Here is an 11,106-nt window from a genome sequence, read left to right as displayed (position 1 = left end):
GAGAAGAAACTGGCAACCCACTCCAGTATTCTTGCTTGAAAAACCCCATGGATGGAGGAACCTGACAGGCTACAGTCCATGGGTCACAAAGAGTTGGACACGACCGAGCAACCTCACCTTCTTTCTTTCTTTCTTAAGAGGGGTCAAAGTTTAGGGAAGTCTTCAAATCCCTAATAGAAAGGCCCTATTTGAAGGCCCTTTGAGATCCTGTTCTTCCTCATTGTGCCCTTGGAGCCTCTGCTGCAGGTCTGGGGTACTCAGGAGGTGTCCTCTGTTTGCTGAACTCTCCATGTTCTTTGCACGCCTCTGGGCTTTTACATATGCTGTTCCCCTCATCTGAAATGCATCGCCTTGTTCAAGCTTCAGCTCCAGCTTCCCTTCGTCTGGAAGGCCTCACCTGCCCAGGCCAGAGGGAGGTGGCATCCACCTGCCTCCCCCCACCCCCACTCCCAACCCTGGGCACAGACCTGATCTCCCCTGGTGGACAGCAATCAGAAGCACTGGCATCCACGTCCGGTTGTGCCATGTCTGCCAGCATTACATTAGGTACATAATCAATCCTTGCTCCCTTCTGTTCCTCACATCTCTAGTGCATGCATTAATGATTTGTGTTTATCCAACCATTTCCCCTTTACACGGCGAGCTTTAATTAGTAGGCACAATAAATGTTTGCTAAATGACTGATTTAAATGGGGAGGGGAAAGATATCTCCAAGCTTTCACAGGTGAGACTGAGGATGGCCATTGCCCCAGGAAGCAGGGAGAGGGTGTCCTGTGCCAGAAAGATTGAAGGCAAAAGGAGAAGAGGGCGGCAGAAGATGAGATGGTTAGATAGCATCACTGACTCAATGGACATGAACGTGAGCAAACTCTGGGAGACAGTGAAGGACAGAGGAGCCTGGCGTGCTGCAGTCCTTGCAGTCACAGAGAGTTGGACGAGACTAGCAACAGAACAACAGCAGATGAGAAGTTTGGTGGGGTGATGACAAGAAATGGTTGGAGTGGGGAAGGGGACAAACTGGCATGGGTGTGGTGGCATTTGACCCTCAGTGGGTGTAGCAATCTACCCAGCCAGCTCCCAGTCTCACCCTGCCCTGTATAAGCAAAGTGGGTACCAGTTCGGCCTCCAGGACCATGGTCAGGGCACGAGTTCGGTGCCTGGGGGCTGCACAGAGACACCCTCTTCTCTGGGCTTGCAGCCCCAAGACCCAAGGGAGATGGGTCTGTACGCATGCTCTCTGTTTCCTGGCCACTAGTCAGACACTTGTCACCTCAGCTGAGCTCCATATGGCCCCCACCCTCAAAGGCGCTGGGAGATGGTGGAGAGCAGGTGGCCAGGACATCCCAACGTCCAGGCCCCAGCGCGTCCTCGGCAGCGGCTTCACAGGTATCGGGTACACTGCAGCCTGGGGGCTCAGAATCTGGGGACAGAGGACGTAGCTTGAGTGGTTCACCCACCTCCACTGTCACTACAACTGAATCCACCAAGCGCTGACTGCCTGGCAGGTGCTTCACCAGCACAATCTCATTTAATCCTCACAGAGGCCCGAGAAGATCTAACAAAGTTATTCTCTCTTCTATTTTCTCAGTGATGGAAACTATGGCTCACCGAAGCAAAGTCACTTCCTGGGGTCACAGAACCCAGAGGGACAGGGCCAGGATTTTCGGAAGTGGAGCTGCCCGCCCACCCAGGCCTGAACTCCGGGCCTGACCAGGCCTGCAGTCTGCCTAGCTCTGGGCCCAGCCCTTGCCCTGGCTCCAGCAAACGCCGGGAGCTGGTCACTCTCCCTTTGCCGTGGCCTTCCCCCGCCCGGTCACACGGCTCCCGCTGCCCCACGTCCCCACAGACATCCCTCCGGCCTCCAGGCTCCACACCTCCCTCTCATGATGCGTGGTCCACCCCACCGCCCGGGAGGTGCCCGGGGTCTCGGTGCCGGGGGGCAGCGGTGGGCAGAGGGCCCCCGTGCTGCACGGTGGGGGGGCGGGCGCGGTGCACCGTGCTGATCCTAACCAAGTTTGCCAGCCGGGCCTTTCTCAGGGCTCCCACACAATGGTCTGCTTTGTGCCCACCTGCCGATAATGCTTAATTAGGCGAGGAGTTGATTAATTTGAGGTAATTGACAGCTAATTAGAGGCCCACAGGCTCATTAACTTGACATCTTGTCTTCGTGAATTGGCTGAGCGGGGTCAGGTGACGGAAGCCGTTGCTTTCTCCCTCCCTGGCCCCCCAGTAGGCCAAGGTGATCACCTGGGGGCCTGGGAGGACCCAGCTGGTCAGGTGCGACAGTCCCAAGGCCAAGGATGCAGGAAACCCGGGCACTGTTTCCTGGTGAAGGAGGAAGGGCCACAGGGAGAGCTGTGTACCTTGACCCCAGGAAGGAGGGAGTGAGCGGGGCTGGAGGGCTCACGGGCACAGAGACAAAGGCACTGGAGAGAGGTGGTTGTCTACCCACACGTGGAGGGGAGCCCATGGTGTCAGGGGAGGGGTGTAGGGGAGCATTTAGTTCCCAAGAAGCACCAACTTTGAAGTGAGGCAGTCCGGGGGTTACACCCCAGCTCTGCTACTAACCAGCTAGGTGACCATGCACAAGTTAGGGATCTCTAAGTCTCAGGCCTCTCATCTGGAAAATGGGAGTAATAATAGTAGCTGCCTCACGAGAGTGTGGCAAAGAGTCCACGAGGTGTGAGTCACTGAGGTAAAAAACTTTAGGCCGGCACCTGGGGGGTGGGTGAATGCTGGGGTAAATGCCAACCACTTCTGGCAGCAAGCAGTGAGAAAAAAAAGCGAAAAATAAAAAAGGAGTGAGAAGAAGGAAAGGTAGGTAGGGTGGGTTGTGCGGAGGCAATGGAGCCGCCTTGCAAGCGGAGCCGCTGTTATTCTGCAGGAAACCTGTATGCCTGATAACAGCACTGCTAAGGGGGTGGGGAAAAGACCACTTTAGGGGGGCAATACAGAAATATATATTACATTATATATCAAATGAAAGATACTCAATATATTAAATATATGTACATATACATATATATAATATTGGGGCTTCCCCAGTGGCTCAGTGGTAAAGAATCTGCTTGCAATGCAGGAGACACAGGAGACATGGATTTGATCCCAGGGTCAGGAAGATCCCCTGGAGGAGGGAATTGGCAACCCACTACAGTATTCTTGCCAGGAAAAATCCCATGGACAGAGAAGCCTGGTGGGCTATACAATCCATGGGGTCACAAGGATTTGGACACAACTGAAGCGACTGAACACACACAGTCATATACAATATTAAAATTTAAAATGCACATGGCCTTTGAGCAAGCACTTCCCTCCCTAGACATCTATTCTAAGGATACATTTGTACACTCACAAAGATTCAGATACAACAATATTTGTTCATCACAACATAGTTTGTAGTAGAGAAGATTCAGTTCAGTTCAGTTCAGTTCAGTCTCTCAGTCGTGTCCGACTCTTTGCGACCCCACGAATCGCAGCACGCCAGGCCTCCCTGTCCATCACCAGCTCCCAGAGTTCACTCAAACTCACGTCCATCGAGTCAGTGATGCCATCCAGCCATCTCATCCTCTGTCGTCCCCTTCTCCTCTTGCCCCCAATCTCTCCCAGCATCAGAGTCTTTTCCAATGAGTCAACTCTTCGCATGAGGTGGCCAAAGTACTGGAGTTTCAGCTTCAGCATCATTCCTTCCAAAGAAATCCCAGGGCTGATCTCCTTCAGAATGGACTGGTTGGATCTCCTTGCAGGCCAAGGGACTCTTCAAGAGTCTTCTCCAACACCACAGTTCAAAAGCATCAATTCTTTGGCGCTCAGCCTTCTTCACAGTCTAACTCTCACATCCATACATGACCACTGGAAAAACCATAGCCTTGACTAGACGGATCTTTGTTGGCAAAGTAATGTCTCTGCTTTTGAATATGCTATCTAGGTTGGTCATAACTTTCCTTCCAAGGAGTAAGCGTCTTTTAATTTCATGGCTGCAGTCACCATCTGCAGTGATTGTGGAGCCCAGAAAAATAAAGACTGCCACTGTTTCCACTGTTTCCCCATCTATTTCCCATGAAGTGATGGGATGGGATGCCATGATCTTAGTTTTCTGAATGTTGAGCTTTAAGCCAACTTTTCACTCTCCACTTTCACCTTCATCAAGAGGCTTTTTAGTTCCTCTTCACTTTCTGCCATAAGAGTGGTGTCATCTGCATATCTGAGGTTATTGATATTTCTCCCAGCAATCTTGATTCCAGCTTGTGCATCTTCCAGCCCAGCGTTTCTCATGATGTACTCTGCATAGAAGTTAAATAAGCAGGGTGACAATATACAGCCTTGACGTACTCCTTTTCCTATTTGGAACCAGTCTGTTGTTCCATGACCGGTTCTAGCTGTTGCTTCCTGACCTGCATACAAATTTCTCAAGAGGCAGATCAGGAGGTCTGGTATTCCCATCTCTTTCAGAATTTTCCACAGTTTATTGTGATCCACACAGTCAAAGGCTTTGGCATAGTCAATAAAGCAGAAATTGATGTTTTTCTGGAACTCTCTTCCTTTTTCAATGATCCAGCGGATGTTGGCAATTTGGTCTCTGGTTCCTCTGCCTTTTCTAAAACCAAGCAACCTAAATGTCCATCACAGGCACTTGTTAAATAAATTATGGCACATCCATAGACTGGGATAATACACCGCTGTGAAAACTGTATGTACCAGTCTGAACAAGATCCAAGGTAAATTAAGTGGGAAAATAAGATGTCAGAGAGGTTCTAGCCCCCACAAGCTGATAACCAGTAGCCTGAGGGTTGGAGGCTGGGAAGAAAATGTATTTTTCGAAATGTGCTTATTTATTTATTGGCCATGCCACGCAGTTGCAGGGTCTTAGTTCCTCAACCAGGGATTGAACCCACACCCTTGACAGTGAAAACATGGAGTCCTAACCACTGGACAACCAGAGAATTTCCTGGAAAAAAAATTTTGATCCCATTCCTTGGCATGTGGGATCTTAGTTCCCTGACCAGGGATCAAACTCTGGGATCAGCCCCATGTCTCCTGCAGTGGAAGTGTGGGGACTTCACCACTGGACTGCCAGGGAAGCCCCTTCCTGGATTTTAAGTTTTATTTATTTTTAATTTAAATAGAAGAGCTACATGTGGCCAATGGCTACGTATTTGGATGGCACAGGAATCTCTTCAAGGAACCAAACAACCCAGTCTTTCCAACCTTTGTCTAAGGGAAGACCAAACCCAGAGAGACTGCCATCAACACTGCTGAGAACTCCAGTCACCTGCGGTAGAGGCTCGGCCTCTTTGTCCAGAGTGGATGCTTCTGGAAAACTTGGCTAGAGAGAGAACTGGAGGACTTTTCTAGCAGAACTGGAACCGTCCTGGATGGAAGCATGTCAGGGATGCCTGTAGCTTACCTGGATGCCAGTTCTTTTAGGAAAGATCACCTGAATAACCACGTATCAAAAAGCACATCTTTGGCTTTGAGCTCAGTGGTCAGTTCCAGCTGGGAAGAATTTAATAATGCCGTAGGTGACTGGAGGCAATGGATTTGGGCATCCACTTGGCAGCGGTACCCTGAAAGCCTAAGATGTGTCAGGGTCTGAAGCAACAGAGATGCACAGACCAGGTCCTGGCCCTGGAGCAGCCCACAGTCTCTGGACTGAATCCACAGAGAGGGCTGTGGAGCAGCAGTTCCCAACCTTTTTGGCACCAGGGACCGATTTCATGGAAGACAATTTTTCCATGGACCAGGGTGGAGGCAAGGAGCGCTTTCAGGACAATTTAAACACATACATTTATTGTGAACTTTATTCCTATTATTATTACATAAGCTCCACCTCAGATCATCAGGCGTTAGATCCCAGAGGTTGGAGTCTTGTGCTATAGACAATGATGCTCCTTCACAAAAGAGCCCAAGCAAGAAGGTGTCAGGGACCCTAGGAACTTGACTGACAGCCCTCCCCTGTATCAAAGGCACAGATGAGGCTTCCAGATCACAGCCGAAGTGTGGAAGGCAGCTGCCGAAGGAATACTTTGACCATCTTGCATCATTCCTTGTGCCTCCATAGCCCAGAAGTCAGAGAATCCGCCTGTGTTATTGCCCAAATCACCTCCCTAGGGCTCAGGTACTTTCATCAGTTTTCCTTTAGAGGCTCAGATGACCCTAAATTCATTTGTTTAAATTGAGTTTACACACAGTAAAGCACATAACTATTAAATGCACAGCTTGATGAACGTTCACTCACACACATGTTCACACATCTACTCCTATGTAACCACTACTCAGATCAAAATAGAGAATATTTCCAACACCCTAGAAGGTTCCTCATACCCCTTCCCAGTCAATACCCCAGGTAACCACTATTCTGACCCCTCCCACCCTAGGTTAGTTTTACCTGTTCTAGAACTTCATACAAGTAGAATCATACACTATGCACTTCTGTGCCTGCCTTAATTGGGTCCTCATTCTTGTTGGCAAGAACCTTCTATGTTATTCTGTGAGGCAGTACAGTAGTTTGTTCTTTATTGTCAGTGGCATTCCATTATAGGAATATATGACAATTTATTCATTCTCCTATTGATGGACATTCAGGTGTCTGCCAATTTTTGACTCACGTGAAGAAAGTCGCTGCCAACATTCTTGCACATCTTTTGGTGCAAAAAAGCACTCACTTCTGTTGGGTGTATCCCTGCAAGTGCAGTTAACAAAGCCTGTGTTTTCCTGAAGGTCACAGGACTTGGTGACTCCAGTTTGCCAGCAGTGGGGCTTTGAGGTAGGGGTGGGGAGTCAGCTTTGAGAGTTGTCTTGAGAAATTGTGCCCTCACTGGCTGCGGAGAGGAGAGAAGCTCATATCAGAAAAGGAGGTGGGAATTCCCTGACGGTCCAGTGGTTAGGGCACCACACTTCCACTGCAGAGAGCACAGTTTTGATCCTTGGTTGGGGAAATAAGATCCCGTGGCATGGCCAAAAAAAAGGAAGGGAGGAGGTAGGGAGAGAGTCAAGCAAAGAATCACAACATGGTTTTCAAATCAAGGCCATATGACAATGACATCAGAAACGTGTCTACATGAATGAAGGCTGGGAGGACAGGGGAGCCTAGGAAAACAGAAGCCTTTGCTTTGTAAGGTGGAGAAGGTGTAAGGAAGAGGAAAGAACAACTAAAGTTTCCAGGGGATTTTTGTTTAATTTACCCCATAGAAAATAAATTTCTTTTAATTTCTTATCTTCTTGGTAACCCAAATATCATGCTTGCTTCAAAGAGACTACAAAGCTCAGTATTTGCCTCCAAGGATGTTTCCAGCCTTGCAGAAGCCTCCCTTTAGCTCTTGACATGAGTAACCACTCTTTTGATTTCTACCATCGTAGATTTGTTTGTGCCTATTTTAAACTATATTTACACATATTCTGACTGTTTATGTCAACTTTTACCGGGCTTTTATTATGCATCAAACACATTGCTAATACTATCAAATGTACCCCATTTGATCCTTCCAACAATTTGTTCCCCCTTTAACTGGAGAGAAAACCAAGTTCAACAAGGCTAAGAATCCTACCTGAGGCTCCAAACCTATCAAGAAGCAGAGCCTGGATTCAAACTTGAGTCAACAACCATCACATTAGCAGGACTGTCCCATGTCCTGGGAAACCCCAGAGTCCCAAGAGAACTGGATGGTTAAGCCACCCTAGTTCAAACTCGATTGGAATCTTAATCATCAGCCTGGGATCTCTTCCTTTGGCTTAAAATTTCACCAGACACTGTATGTGTTGTTACCACAATCTCATGGGGAATGTTTTGTCTCAAAAAACCTCTGTGATATCAGAATTTTACTTGGTTTTGGTTTTTTGTTTCTTTCCTTTTTTGGGGGGGTGGTTATTCCATTTTGAAGAAAGAGATTTCACTGAAAGTAAATCTGAGTTGGGTAAAAATAAAATTATTCAACGAGAATTCTAGGACTTCCCTGGCGGTCCAGTGGTGAAGACTCTTGCACTTCCAGTACAGGGAGCACAGGTTTGATCCCTGGTTGGGGAACTAAGATCCCACGTGCTGTGCAGCGGGGCAAAAGAAAAACAATAAGAGGATTCTAGCATTTCAGTCTCCCAAAGAAGGTTTTATTGCTTCACCCAGTATCCATGCACTGGAGAAAAATTTAAGACAGTCCCTGACTTCAAAAAGTTTATCATTTCTCTGGGCAGTAAAGAGTAAAACTCAGGGAATAAAATTAGAGGGTAACAAACAATAATAATAATCACCAATATCTGAGTGCTCACTGTGTACCAGAGGCCTTACCTCTTCTATCTCATTTAATCTTCACAAGACAGCTGTGACATATAAAACTGCTGCTGCTAAGTCGCTTCAGTCGTGTTCGACTCTGTGTGACCCCATTTGAGGGAGGAAAGGAAGACTTGGTGAGGTTAAGTGATTTGCTCAAGAGGAAAAAAAAACTCATTGAATTGTATGCATATAGCCTTAAGATTTTTGTACTTAATATAAGGGAATTATGCCTCTAAGCTGTGTTTATTGAATGGGAAACAATTGAAGATGGGGGAAATTTTTCTTTCCTCTGCTCTGAATATCCTATTCCCAATCATTCTGGGCAAAGTGGGAAATGTGTCTTGGCTTGTCTCATTTCAGTCATCATTCAGGTCAGAATGGCATTGCTAGCCTCAGTGACGAGTGCAAATAAGCACAGCTCGTGGCTGTGAAGTCAGAGCCCAGCCTTGCAGGAGACACAGGAGAGGACACAGCTCAACCTGCCTGGCCCCCATGCTGCACACAGCGTTGGCCCCTGTCTTCTGGCTGTAGTCAGTCCTGCCAGGAACACACAAGGGTACCCATCTCCTGAGTCCTCAAGGCCAGCTTCTCAGTTTCCCCAGCACACCCCAGACCTCATCCCCTCTCAGCCCACCGGACCCTGCCACCCACCCATCTCTGCTCTTCGTGTTTGTGGTCCCCCACCCGGAGGTGCCTTCATCATCCCTTCTTGACATGTCGACTTTCATTTTCCTAGGGCGAATCTCATTTGACAATCTCCTGCCCATATTTCTAAGCTCTCTGGGTCTTGCTGTGCTATTTCTCTGTCCTCTCTGGGATTTGTAACACCAATCATCTGTAGGTTTCATTAACATGCTGTTTACCCCTGTCTTTCAGATCATTAATGAAGATGCAGAGTGAGACACCAATTCTCCCGGCCCCCACCACGTGCCCCTCCCCTGCCCGGCGCTGCTAGAATCATTATCCTTCCTGGTGTGACAGGGTCAGAACCAAACCAATTTGCATCAATCTTTGGTGATGTTGTGAAGTGTCGCCTGCCCTGCAATCCTCACGTTGTAACAAGGGCTTCAGCTGTCTGTTCTGGAGTGCTCCTCCTCTCCCTCAGAGGGCTATCAGGTCTGGCCCACACAGCTGAAAGCCCCAGCACTAATGGAATACTTAGGCAGGGTTCACGGCTGCACGTGGCTGACATTTTCCCTTTGTTTTGCATCCCGAGATAGACAGAAAGTAGCCCCTCTTTTGGGAAACAGGATGGACAAGTGTACATACCGGCAAAGTGGAGGAGGGAGTGGGTGTGGCAGGCACAACATTTTTCATTCTCATCATGACATCTATTTCTGCTGAAGGAAAATGAGGAGCAAGACTCCTTTGGACCCTCCAAGGCTTAGTCAGGTGCCTGGGCTTGTACAGTCCGGCTGCCAGAGGCTGGGATGAGTGAGTCATTCCTCAGGGACAAAGTCTGTTCTTCTCCATGATTTTTAAAAGGTAATTAGTTAATTAGGCTTCGCTGGGTCTTAGTTGCAGCACCCAGGATCTCTGATCTTTGTTGCAGCACGTGGGATCTAGTTCCTTGACCAGGGATTGAGTTTGGGCCCCCTGTTTTTGGAGCACGGAATCTTAGCTACTGGATGGACCATCAGGGAAGTCCCTCTCTACGATTTTTCTATGTCCTCTGGCCCTGACACTTTCATCTTTCATCAATTCCATGACTTTGAATCTCATCTGCCCATAAAGGTGAGAACCACCTCCTATACATCCCTTGAGTCCCTCAGATCCCAGCTTGCAGAAAGACTTCATTCCCTTTCTTGATGGAGCAGTACCTCGGTCTGCTGTGAACATGGGTATCACTCCAGACTCTGTCCTGACCCACGCCTACTCCTCTGACTCCTAAATCATCTTTTTTTATGTTCTCTCCCAATTGGGAACAGGAAAGTGAGCAGAAAGAAAGCAGTGAATGAAACCCTCACAAACACAGCATCTGAAGTAGTGTTTTGTGTGTCCCAGAAATGGGAAAATTCAGCTTAAAGGGTCTACAACAAAATTAGGTCAGATGTAGTTTTCTCAGTGTAAGAAGGGACTGAAGAATCATTTTGCAATTCTGGTCAAACACCTATTGAGTGAAGACCTTTCTGTTTGAAAGCAAAAGCTCTGTGGTGTAATGAGAGGGGATAGGTCATGGGACAGGGCTTGTTAGGGAAAAAGTCGTTCTACACACTCTACATGATGGAGTGGGCAGTCTAGGGCAGGACTGGATGCTCAATAGGTGCCTAATAAATACTTGGAGGTTTACAGATCGATATTTTCAAAAACAAGATTTAATGTAAGTACCATAAAGAAATCTCATTAATGAACTGAGCATTTTAAACTCTGCAAACCCAGCTCTAGAGGTTTTTTTCCTTCCTATATTATGGAAGCAGTACAAGCTTCTGGGAAGGAGTTTGGAAAACAGAGAAGAAAATGAAAATTACCCATAACCCTCCAACCAGGCAGCAAGCACTGTTACCAACCTCGGTCTATTTTCTTCCCCCACACACTTGATATCATGCCACATTTTTAATTTTATATCATGCTATTTCACGTCTTAGGATGAATCATTTCTCCCATGATACCATAACATCTTTGCAAACCTACTAAGTGGCTGCCGACTAGTTCACTATGTGAACAGACCATACATACTTGATAGAGACAGGTTTGAGGGAACTTCGGGCCAGCTGGTTTGGGTGAGCAAGGCTGGTGACAGTCAGCAGTTAAGGTTGATGGAGGCAGTGGCAGCAGAGACAGAAGGAAGGGGTCAGGAGCCAAGGAAGACGTTCTCGGGACTTGCTTTCCCACACGCCCCCTGT

This window comes from Bos taurus, chromosome 10, assembly GCF_002263795.3.
Source record: "Bos taurus isolate L1 Dominette 01449 registration number 42190680 breed Hereford chromosome 10, ARS-UCD2.0, whole genome shotgun sequence".
NCBI lineage: Eukaryota > Metazoa > Chordata > Mammalia > Artiodactyla > Bovidae > Bos > Bos taurus.
Note: the sequence above shows the minus strand (reverse complement) of the source record.